The following is an 11,257-nucleotide window of genomic DNA, read 5'->3' on the forward strand; positions in this document are numbered from 1 at the left end:
CCAGAAAATTCCACCCAGAATCAACTCCAACAGGTTTTTGAGTTTGAATTTAAGTCTGAGTTGCTGCATGCTGGATTTTATAAAGGGAAAAGGATAATACACCATTTCCTCTGTTTGATGCTTGCTTTTGGGAGACACTGAATAAAGAGAGGCAACTGACCTCACCTGAAGCGAAAAACAGAAACATCATTGTAAGCACTTAATCATGATTGAGTTAGTTCTCTTTTCACTACAACTAAGCAAGCCAAGGGCATGTAATGACAATGAATTATTTGATCAATGCTCTGTACATTATTGATGTAATCATTTAAATGTAGATACTCAACAATTGTTGCACAGCATCACATATCTGTTGGGGTAAGTGGAGATTAATTAGCAAAGTGTATTTGTGCAAATAAACTTCTTTTCCCTGTTATCCTATTTTTGACTCTGTCGCCATTTATTATGGGTATCTAACAGGATTAAAAGTGCAGAGCACATCCAGCATAACTTTGTTACAAATAGATTAACACAAATATTTGTTCAGTGCATTTTAATTTATCCTTTCTAAAATTTCTATTTGCCTTTCTGCTTATTGTGAAACCAAATTATTGGAATACCTCTTTTGTCCTAACATAAACTCCATGTGATGGATGGCTGTGCTTGTCTTAATAATGCTATGTGCAATGTCTGCTTAAATAATTCCTCAAGTAGGCTTTTAGTTGGTTTGTGTTTATTTGAAGAATTTGCCTTTTACCATTTTGTTTTTTTTACAGGGTTGGCTCTGTTTTGTAGTGAATAAAGAAATGCATAGGATTAGCTAGGCCTGAGTGACAGTGTTAACTGAGGTACAGGTAAAGTCAAGATAAAAGCCTAATTCACCCTGGGACAGAGCTGCTGCTTATTCCTTTAGGAATCTCTAAAGACTCAATTGGTGCCATTTGCAGTTATACTTTAACAAAACACACTAACCGAGCTGAGCTACAAAATCTCCTAAACATGAAAAAGCATTTACTTATGAAAGTGCTCCCCGAGTATATATAAAAATAATGTAATTTCTTGTTTTCAATTGATGCATGAATTAACTCAGGCAATATCACTAACCAGCAAATAGGAAATTTATACCTAACGTGCTTAGACAAACCACAATAACCTTCGCCAGTTCTGTAGTAGGAAGATTTAATCATAACCTTAGTGTTCAATGCATTGGTTCTCAAGGTCCGTGAGGGTCCTCTGGGTGGTCCACGGGCTTGCCCAAAATGCAAGCTAGTGACCCGCAATGTCACGGCCAAGGCTGTACAATAGAGCAGGCTAGAACCCTCATTATCACTATTTGTATGACAACACACAACCAGACCAGCTCCCTCATGCACAGCATGAGTTGTCATAAGTGAGTGACAACAATGTAGCAAGATTTATGTTACTGTTGATTTTGTTTGATTAATATAGATGCAAGATAAGTATTAGTTTCTCAGAAGAAGATTATTGTGATGATTTTATCACAAATAGAATGTTTCAAATAAATGTGTTCTCTTATAGCATTAATGATTAAAATATGAAAATGTCTATACTTTTATTTCTGGCATGAATTAATAATTTACTTATGATATTTAATAAAAGAAATTAATGCAGATTAATTTATTACATTTAGTAGCAAGAAAGCAGCAAAATATTTACAGTTTTCATAAGTTCCCATTAATTCTGATGAGTTTTTGGGTTGGCAAGTAAATGGGGAAGGATTGGCAGGAGGTCCAGGGGATCTTTTCCCCCACTTAAGTGGTCCATGGACAAAAAGGGTTGAGAACTGCTGGTTTAATGGGATTCATGAGGGAGATCTAAAACACACCAGAAGAACCAAGCATCATTTTAGCCATTATTGCGTTGGAATTGTTTGAAGATTAGCATATGAATGCTTCATAAGTATGAAATTCCTTTGATCAATATTTTAACAGAGAGGGTAAAATAAATGAACCAATGCCTCTGATAAAATAGCAGACATAGAAATGCATTGAGCATCATATGCTAATATTGAAGTATCCAATTTTACAACTTCAAGACAAACATAAGAATATATTAAAAAAAGAGATCGGAAAAGACCAGCTAATCCATGAAGTCTATCCCATAATATCATATGGCAATTTATACACCCCATGAACCACCACCCCCAACTCCCCACCCCCGTCTACCCCACAACCCCACCAGACAGCCGCACAACCTCCTGGGAAAAGCAATTGATGCAAAAACATTTCTAGAACTTGAACATAAACAAACATGACAAAACTAGCTTAAGAGTTTTACAAGAGTTGGAATACTGCATTAAAGAGAATAGAAGTTTGAGGACAGAACCAAAATGTTAAAACTTACTGCTTGTTTGGTACAAGTCTTGTGAAATGGGCAGTGTGGTATTATAGCTGTTAACGTTCAATAGCAGTGTGAGATAAGTATTCTACTCTGCATTTCCCCAAATGGTTGAGTGTTCCATTTCAGTCAGGTTGCTAAGAAAAAAGCACCAAGTTCAGGCTAAATTCCTGTCTATGGGGGAGTGAAAAATACTGTTATGAGCTAAGTTTTTTACTGTGTCATCTTTCAGCATGTCCCCATAATTGGTTCTGGGTGGCATTGGTGGAGACTTGGGCATAATTACCTGCCTGTCATCTCTGCCATAGTTGGTGCATGTCTTGGGAAAATCAGCAGAAGAGAAAGAAAAAAAAGCAAGACATGTATACTTTAAAAAAATCCTCTTAATGGAAATTCTTCATGGGGAACAATTTATTCTCTTTATCAACTGGCTCTATTCTGCAAACACTGTATTCTATAAGCTCAATTAATACATAGGGAAGTGCTTCCAATCATGAACATACAAAAAGGACAGATGGGAAAAGACCAGCTGGTCCATCATTGGCTAACCATTAACAACCACTGTACTAGATTCTAGGTTGATGTCCTTCCCAATTACCATTGCTTGCAATGTATGTTTTACTGCAGTAATCTCAGAAATGGTGTTGAATGCAGAGTGGGGTCTTAAAGTCTCTTTATTTATCACAATTTATTGCAAGTAACATGCCTCGAAAGATATATTTATGATGCATTTTCTTGTCCAGAAATGCCAGAAATTTCCATTATTTTTCCAAAGGAACTGATTTTGGCTGCTGGATGGGGAGGAAGGGAAAGGGAGACAAAGGGTTCTTTCCATATCCTATTTATCTAAATTAGGAGAATACAGCCAATTGCAACATGTCGGTGACAAGATTATATCATTGGTAAGTAGCAGGGGTATCACTTTCTCAAAATCTCATCAGAAAGAGATACTGATTTTTAAATGTTTTATCAAACCAAAAAGAAAAGACTAATTGTAAAAATCCAGCCCCCAGCCAGTGTATGTGTAATCTTGATATGAGCAAGTTCCTGACAACCTCCTCAGTTGCTATTATCCAATTTTTGTCCGGATAATGTCTGCAGATAGTCCTGCTCCATGCCTGTTTAGCCATATGGAACCTTTTCTTCCTTCATCCTAGTCTATTGCGTAATTTCAATATTTATCCCTTTAAAACTTTTAATTCCTTATTAGTTTTAGACTTCAGTCAGTATATTTTCTCAGTACGTTACAATGATGAGTTGGAAAGGAAAATATTTGATAAATGCTAATTTGATAAATATAAGAGGATGTTTTCTCATCTCATTTTGCTTTGGAATAGTCAAATTCCACTGATCCCTATTAAACTAGTGCGACGTATCAATTTTCAGCTACGTGCCTTCAGAGTACAGTCTGTGAAAGCCCATTTGGAGAAGCAGATCATTTACAAAAACCCTTTACTCCTCTTGCAAAAGCTGGGCCATCTGGAATTCATTATATAAATACTTCACAGTGACTGTCAGTGCTTCCTAAACTGCAGGGAAAGAAAACAATCCATGGAATGTAACTGGTAAAAGTAGTGTCTGTCTCATGACAAGATTCCAAAGTAAGTGACTGCCACTGAGCTAAGTCTAGAAACATTAAATGTACAATCCTACCATATCCAATAGGGTAAAACAAGTTCAATGAATTCATCCGATTTTCCTGTTGGCTGATAAGGTACTGAAAATATTGACCAAGTGTGGCAGCAAGGAGCCCCAGCAAAACTGGAGTCAATGGGAATCAGGGGGAAACTCTCCACTGGTTAGAATCAAACCTAGCACAAAGGAAGAAGGTTGTGGTTTTGGAGGTCAATAATCTCAGCTCCAGGACATCACTGCAGGAGTTCCTCAGGGTAGTGTCCAAGGCCCAAACACTTTCATCAATAACCTTCATCAATAACCTTCCCTCAATCATAAGGGGATGTTTGCTGATGATTGCACAATGTTCAGCATCATTCAGGACTCCACAGATACTGAAGCAAACCGTGTCTGTATGTAGCAAGACGTAGACAACATCCAGGTTTGGGCAGATAAGAGGCAAGAAATCTTCGTGCCACACAAGTGCCAGGCAACGATCATCTCAAACAAGAGAGAATCTAACCATCTCCCCTTGACGTTCAATGGTATTACCATCACTGAATGCCCCACTATCAACATCCTGGAGGTTGCCATTGACCAGAAACTGAACTGGACCAGCCATATAAGTACTGTGACTACAAGAGCAGGTCAGAGGCTGGGAATACTGCGGTGAGTAACTCATCTCCTGTCTCTCCAATGCCTGTCCACCAGGTACAAGTCAGGAGTGTGATGGAATACTCTCCACTTGCCTGGATGGATGCAGCTCCAGCAACTCTCAAGAAGCTCGATACCATCCAGGACAAAGCAGCCCGTTTGATTGGCGCCCATCTACCACCTTCAACATTCACTCCCTTCACCACTGACACACAGTAGCAGCAGTGTATACCGCCTACAAGATGTACTGTAGCAACTCACCAAGGCTCCGTCGACAGCACTTCCAAACCTGCAACCTCTACCACCCAGAAGGACACGGGCAGCAGATGCATGGGAACACCACCATCTGCAAGTTCCCCTCCAAGCCACACACCATCCTGACTTGGAACTATATCACCATTCCTTCACTGTTGCTGGATCAAACTTCTGGAACTCCCTTCCTAACAGCACTGTTGATATACCTAGGCCCCAAGGACTGCAGTGGTTCAAGAAGGCACCTCACCACCACGTTCTCAAGAGCAATTAGGGATGGGCAATACATGCTGGCATAGCCAGCGACGCCCACATCCCATGAACGAATAAAAAAAGTTTCCTCCAGTTTTCAATTTGGAGTTAACAGGAACGCTGTAAAAAAATTGTTTACTTCAGATTTGTGTATCTGAGAGGATCTTAAACATCCGACATCCATGCAATAGTGGGAATTTTAACCCCCAGAACTGGCAGGAGAGGGACATGGCGGGGCTGGGGGTGGGAGGCACGGGGCGGGCTCAAGGTGGAAGTAAATTCTTAAACATCCGAAACCTGTGAAACCTGACTCCAACCCACCATACATACATGTACTTCCAGTTTATTCTTAGCGGGTTGGGGGTGGGCGAGTTACCTCCTCTCAAGAGACAGGTCTGTAATTTAAACATGCTAATGGGACTGCTGGCCTCAGATTTTAGCAGCCTGATAGAATTAGTGGCCGTGAGACGGGTTCTCCAGGGTGTGGGACACGCAGCAGCTGAACGGAGGTGAGAATGTCTAGATCCTGCAGGTAAGTGCTTTCTATAGCACTGTTTTGGGGCCAGGAGGAGCAGGAGAGCTTTCTCCCGGCCACTTCCCCCCCACCCCCCAAAGCTGCCTTCCATGATCGACCTCTCTTCCTGCAATCCATCACCCCCTCTGCGATCTCTCCCTCACTCCTCTCTGGTCCCGGGCTTGTGGCCTTCTAGTGCAGACCTTTTCACCTGACAACAGCTAACCTCTCAATCTACCTGACTGCTGGCAGGGAAACAGAGGAAACAAATTCAAATGAGGTTCTACCGTTTCCAAGTCGGCATGATTTCTGAATTCCCTGTACTTCCAGGTTTCACAAGCTGCTACAAGTCCCCCACCTCCACCCCTTCTCCATCTCCCTGTTAATATTGGGGCCAATGTGTCAGTTCAATCATTAAACCCTGATTTTAACCTAATCGGGTGTTGATATCATCAGGAGCCCAGGGAGACGGTGGCATAGTGGTAATGTCACTGAGCTAGTAATCCAAAAGGCCCAGGCTAATGCCCTGGAGTCATGAGTTCAAATTCCACTATGGCAGCTGTTGGAATTTAAATTCAATTAATTAAGAGAAATCTGAAAGCTATCAACTTTAGCTTTCAATAATTGTTGTAAAAATCCATCTGGCTTACGAATGTCCTGTAGAGAAGGAAATCTGCTGTCCTTATCTGGTCTGGCCTACATGTGACTCCAGACCCACAGCAATGTGGGTGACTCTGAATTGCCCTCTGAAATGGCCTAGCAAGCCACTCAGTTGTCAAGGGCAATTAGGGATGGGCAACAAATGCCACCCACATCCCATGAAAGAATTAAAAAGAAAGCAGTTCGGAAGAAGCTAGAGGTATAAAAATTCAGAGCTATGGCGACCTTCACTGACACAGGCAATGCAGTTCATGTCCTGGTGTCGGGCTCCAATTCTCACTGCAATGGGCGGTACAGAGAAGTGATCGCTCTGTTGAAATGCAGCCACCTTGCACACTGCTCCTCTATGAGGTCCAGGTTTGATGTTCTGTTCTGAATACCTGGATGCTGTATTCCCTGCAGGCTGTGCAGGTCTTTGCTACATTCCTTGTTGCTGCTTCGCCTCTGAATTGAGAGATCAATGGTAAGCCCAGCAGCATTCCCATGTTCAGTAAGTCAGAGCACAAATTCTGTGATACAGCTTCTTCCCTCCACAAACTCAGTCTACATAAGTATTAAACAAAGAAGCACCTAAACTGTCTAACCAAAGGTCTTGATGGAAGTGAGGATCCTTTAAATGCCAATTGTTCCCACCATGATGTGCTGGGTGGGTTAACAAAGCTGTGTGGTGCGTGCAAAGGCACCCATTTAACATGGCTGCTAAAATCTGAGCTATGTAGCCTTATTAGCATATTTAAATGATGGCCGCATTTGTCGCAGGCAGCCGCAGTGGATGCCTGGACTCGTGTGGTGTGTGAGCATGTCCAATGGCCTTCCAGGGCAGAATGTTGCACTGTGGTACTGGATGTTGCCGTGCCCAAGTTTGCACCCTGCAAGCATGCAGGATGCATCGCAATTTCTCCCCCACCCTGCAACTCCACAGAGATTTGGCAGATTAACCTTTTCTGCACTTGTATAAAACATAGCCTCGACTCTGTGATTCTTCATTTATGAATTCCTGATCTGAACTTGGCCTTCTAGTGAGCTGAAAGTACAGGGAGTTACTAGTGAATTATACACCTCATGGGCACAATTCAAGATCATCAATGTAGACAGCTTAGAACAGTTGGCACATTCTCTCTCTCTCAGTTAGGAGGTGGCATGCCATGCTGGACTTAATAAGAGAGATTTTGGTGTGCATGTCCACAAATTCCTCAAGGTAGCAGGACAGGTAGATAAGTTGGTTAAGAAGGCATAGAGGATTCTTTCCTTTATTAGCCAAGGCATAGAATATAAATGCAGGGAGGTTATGCTAGAACAGGAAAAACACTAGTTAGGCCACAGCTAGAGTACTGCAAACAGTTCTGGTCATCACATTACAGGAAGGATGTGATCACACTAGAGAGGTTACAAAGGAGGTTTATATGGACATTTCCAGGAATGGGGAATTTTAGCTGTGAGGAAAGATTGGATAGGCTGGGCTTGTTTTTTTTTAAAAAAGAGGAGGCTGAGTGGAGATTTAATTGAGGTGTAGAAGATTATCAGGGACCTAGATAGAGTGGAGAGGAAGGACCTGTTACCCTTAGCAAAGTAGTTGAAGGACTAGATGGGAGTTGGGGAGAAATTGTTCACCCAGAGTGGTAGGAGTCTGGAACTCACAGCCTGATAAGGTGGTAAAGGCAGAAACACTCATTGCATTTGAAAAGTACTTGGATATGCATTCAAAGTGTCATTATCTACAAGGCTACAAACCAAGAGCTGGAAAGTGGGATTAGGCGGATAACTTTTTTGTCTGGCACAGATCCGATGGGCTGAATGGGCTCCACCTGTGCTGTAAATTTTTATGATTCTATGATTCTATAAGAGGAGAAGCTTCTGTCACAGCAATAGCTTGCATGTCCATACCACCATTATGGTCCATCTCATGACCTGCAGACATGGAAAATAGTCTTTCTTATGGGAAGAACCAAAAAGAACAATTTGCTGGATGTAAAACTTAGTGCGAGAAAAGTGATTCCTCCTTCAAATCAGAAAATGTCCCAGGATGCGTTACAAAAATGGACAAGGAAGAAAGGAAAAATAAGGTAGTTAAAAGATCAGATTCTGAATCATTGGAGGAGAGATTTGGGGTGAGGAGTGGGTGGGGGCTGATGACTAAAGACTTGGTTGAAAAAGTGGGCTTTGAGACGGTTCTTAAAAATAGAGAGGTAGAACTTCTGCAGGGAGTCTTTGATCAACCGTTATCATTTCAAGAGAGTAGCAGAAACTGCCAAGAAATATGACACCACACAACCATAGAACTTTAACTGTATGGTCTTATTTATTGCATCAAGTTACACTAATGGATGCCCTACATGTTAGATTATTCTAAAAGCATAGTCTACTGTGTTGTACATTGTGTTTTATATCAGGAAAAAATGTGCCAATATACAGGACCTCATAGCCTTGTCAAATAATTGTTAGCACAACAAATGCTGGAACTAATTCTGCCAAGGTTAAGCAAAATAGCATGTGTTTGACTACTGAACAAGGTACTGTATTTCACATTGAGTTGTGAAGGCTAAGAATATTCCGTTTTTACACAAATTAAGTTCAGGTAAAAAAAGTTCACTTTATGGTGCCTGTAAAAGAAGCCCTTTGTAATGTAAAATTTCTGCTTTTCATATAATAGTTTAAAGCCTGGTTCAGCCTGAGACAGTTGCCAGGGAAAGAGATGGAGTCGGTGGCTAGGACTGGATAGATAAGAATGGAACCAGGTGAGTGTGGTCCCACCTAGCTGGATGTCAATGTCAGGTAAAGGGTCTTTGATTTGGGTTGTGTTTTATGTAGAGAGATACAGAACAAGCTAAATCGAGCATTCCATATAAAATGCTATAGAAATGTACATTTTGATTCTTTGGGGTAGAAATTTTGATTGGCAAAGTTCACATATTCATTCTTAACACACTTGTGCACATTCCTGTGTGTGCTATTTTTATAAAGAGATTATTCCCTTTTAAAATAATGCCTAAGTAAAAATAGCACACAGGGGAATGTAGTATGAACACATGATGTAGTTTGTACATGAATTTTACTAGATGGAATTTCTACCCTCTCTTTTCCAACAATGTCATGCATTTGACGTTTCTTAACTCTGTCTGTCACTCTAGAATTGGCCTTTATAGCCACTCCAGGCACTGCTCCACAAACCACTGACCACCTCTAGCATTTACTCACTGTCTCTCGAGACAAGGAGGCCAAAGGAGAAGAAGAACTCTGTGTTTCAGACATAAAATGGCTAAAAAAAAATCTTTGAAGTGGAAGTGTCGTAACTAATTGGACAATCCTAAGCACTTCTTATTTAATTGCATATTTAAAAAGCTATTCATAACCTTGATGTCATAGTTTACTCCAAGATAAGCTTCTGACTACATATCTGGGCCATCACTAAGACTACCTACTTCCACCTCTGTAACATCGTCCACCTCCACCCCTGTCTCAGCTCATCTGATGCTGAAACCTTCATCCACTCCTTTGTTACCTCTAGACTTGACTATTCTAATGCACTCCAGGCTGGTCTCTCATGTTCAACCCTCCGTAGACTAGAGGTCATCTAAAACTCTGCTGCCCATGTCTTAACTCACACCAAATACTATTCACCCAACACTCCTGTACTCGCTGACCTACATTGATTCCTGGTTAAGCATCACCTCAATTTTAAAATTGTCATTACTGTTTTCACATCCCTCAATGGTCTCATTGCTCCCTATCTAGGTAATCTCCTCCAGCCCCACTAACCTCCAGGTAACTGCACTCCTTCAACTCTGGTCTCTTGAGCATTGACGGCCGTGCTTTCAGCTGCCAAGGTCCTAAGCTCTGGAATTCCATTCCTAAACCTCTCTGTCTCTCTAGCTCCCTTTTGTCCTTTAAGAAGCTCCTTAAAACCTACCTCTTTGACCATCTAATATCTCCTTATGTGGCTCAGTGTCAAATTTTATTTGATAACACTCCTATGAAGCGCCTTGGGACATTTTACTATGTTAAAGGTATCATGACTATGTGGGGCAGGCTAAATGGAGAAGCTGATCTTTTCCTGCCCATCATTTTTGTACATTCATATGGCAGTTCCCAACTTAGGTTTATGCCATAGTTGGTGGACTGCCTTCAAGAAATGCGTGCTAAAAATGAAGAGAACATGTGCATTTGCCTTGATCCTGATACCCAGAAGATGTTTTTCTCATTCTGCCAACAATGAGGGAGCTGTGTAGCTGCAATAACTCATCTGGTGACCTCCTGCTGTGCAACTGGCTCCCATGCTTTCTTTGGAGGGTGGCCTTTAGCCTCAAACAAGCTCATTCTCCTTTGGTGCACTTCCTTCAGCAGAATCTCCAACCCTCAGCATCTATGGGGATAATATTATCCACCTATGTCTGCTGTACCAAGGTGAACACTTCATCCACTTGTCTGGCACCAGCACAGCCTCCCTATTATGCCTGACTACAACCTTTTAAAGCTACTGTCTATCTGGATCTATTGCCAATAGACTTGTAAGTGAGTGGGCATTTAAATTGGACCATCGTCTAGTGTGAATACTAATTTCACCATTTGGTCTAAGATTATTAGCAAGCAACTATTTAATTGGAAGATTGTAAAAACATTTGTAAAACATTGAGAAGTTATGAACATTTGCCATGTTACCAAATGCCCAAACTGCAAAAGCTGGAACAGTTGAACATTGCAGAAATTGATGAGTACATTTGGATAAATGCAGTGAAAACTGCCTTTTCATTCCACCAATAAATGTTTTTCACGCCTGACTTTAGAATTAACAGCACTTTGAGAAAACTATACATGTTCAAAAAGTACATCCTGGTTTAGTACTGAAACTGTATTTTTTAGTTATGAGAAACATGAGAAATATGTTCCATTCGAGTTCTATTTGTGCACCACCATAATTTATGGACTAATGGCAACAACAGGATATTGATTTCCTTGACATTAGGTAGTGGATAATTT

This window comes from Heterodontus francisci, chromosome 22 (genome assembly GCF_036365525.1).
Source record: "Heterodontus francisci isolate sHetFra1 chromosome 22, sHetFra1.hap1, whole genome shotgun sequence".
NCBI lineage: Eukaryota > Metazoa > Chordata > Chondrichthyes > Heterodontiformes > Heterodontidae > Heterodontus > Heterodontus francisci.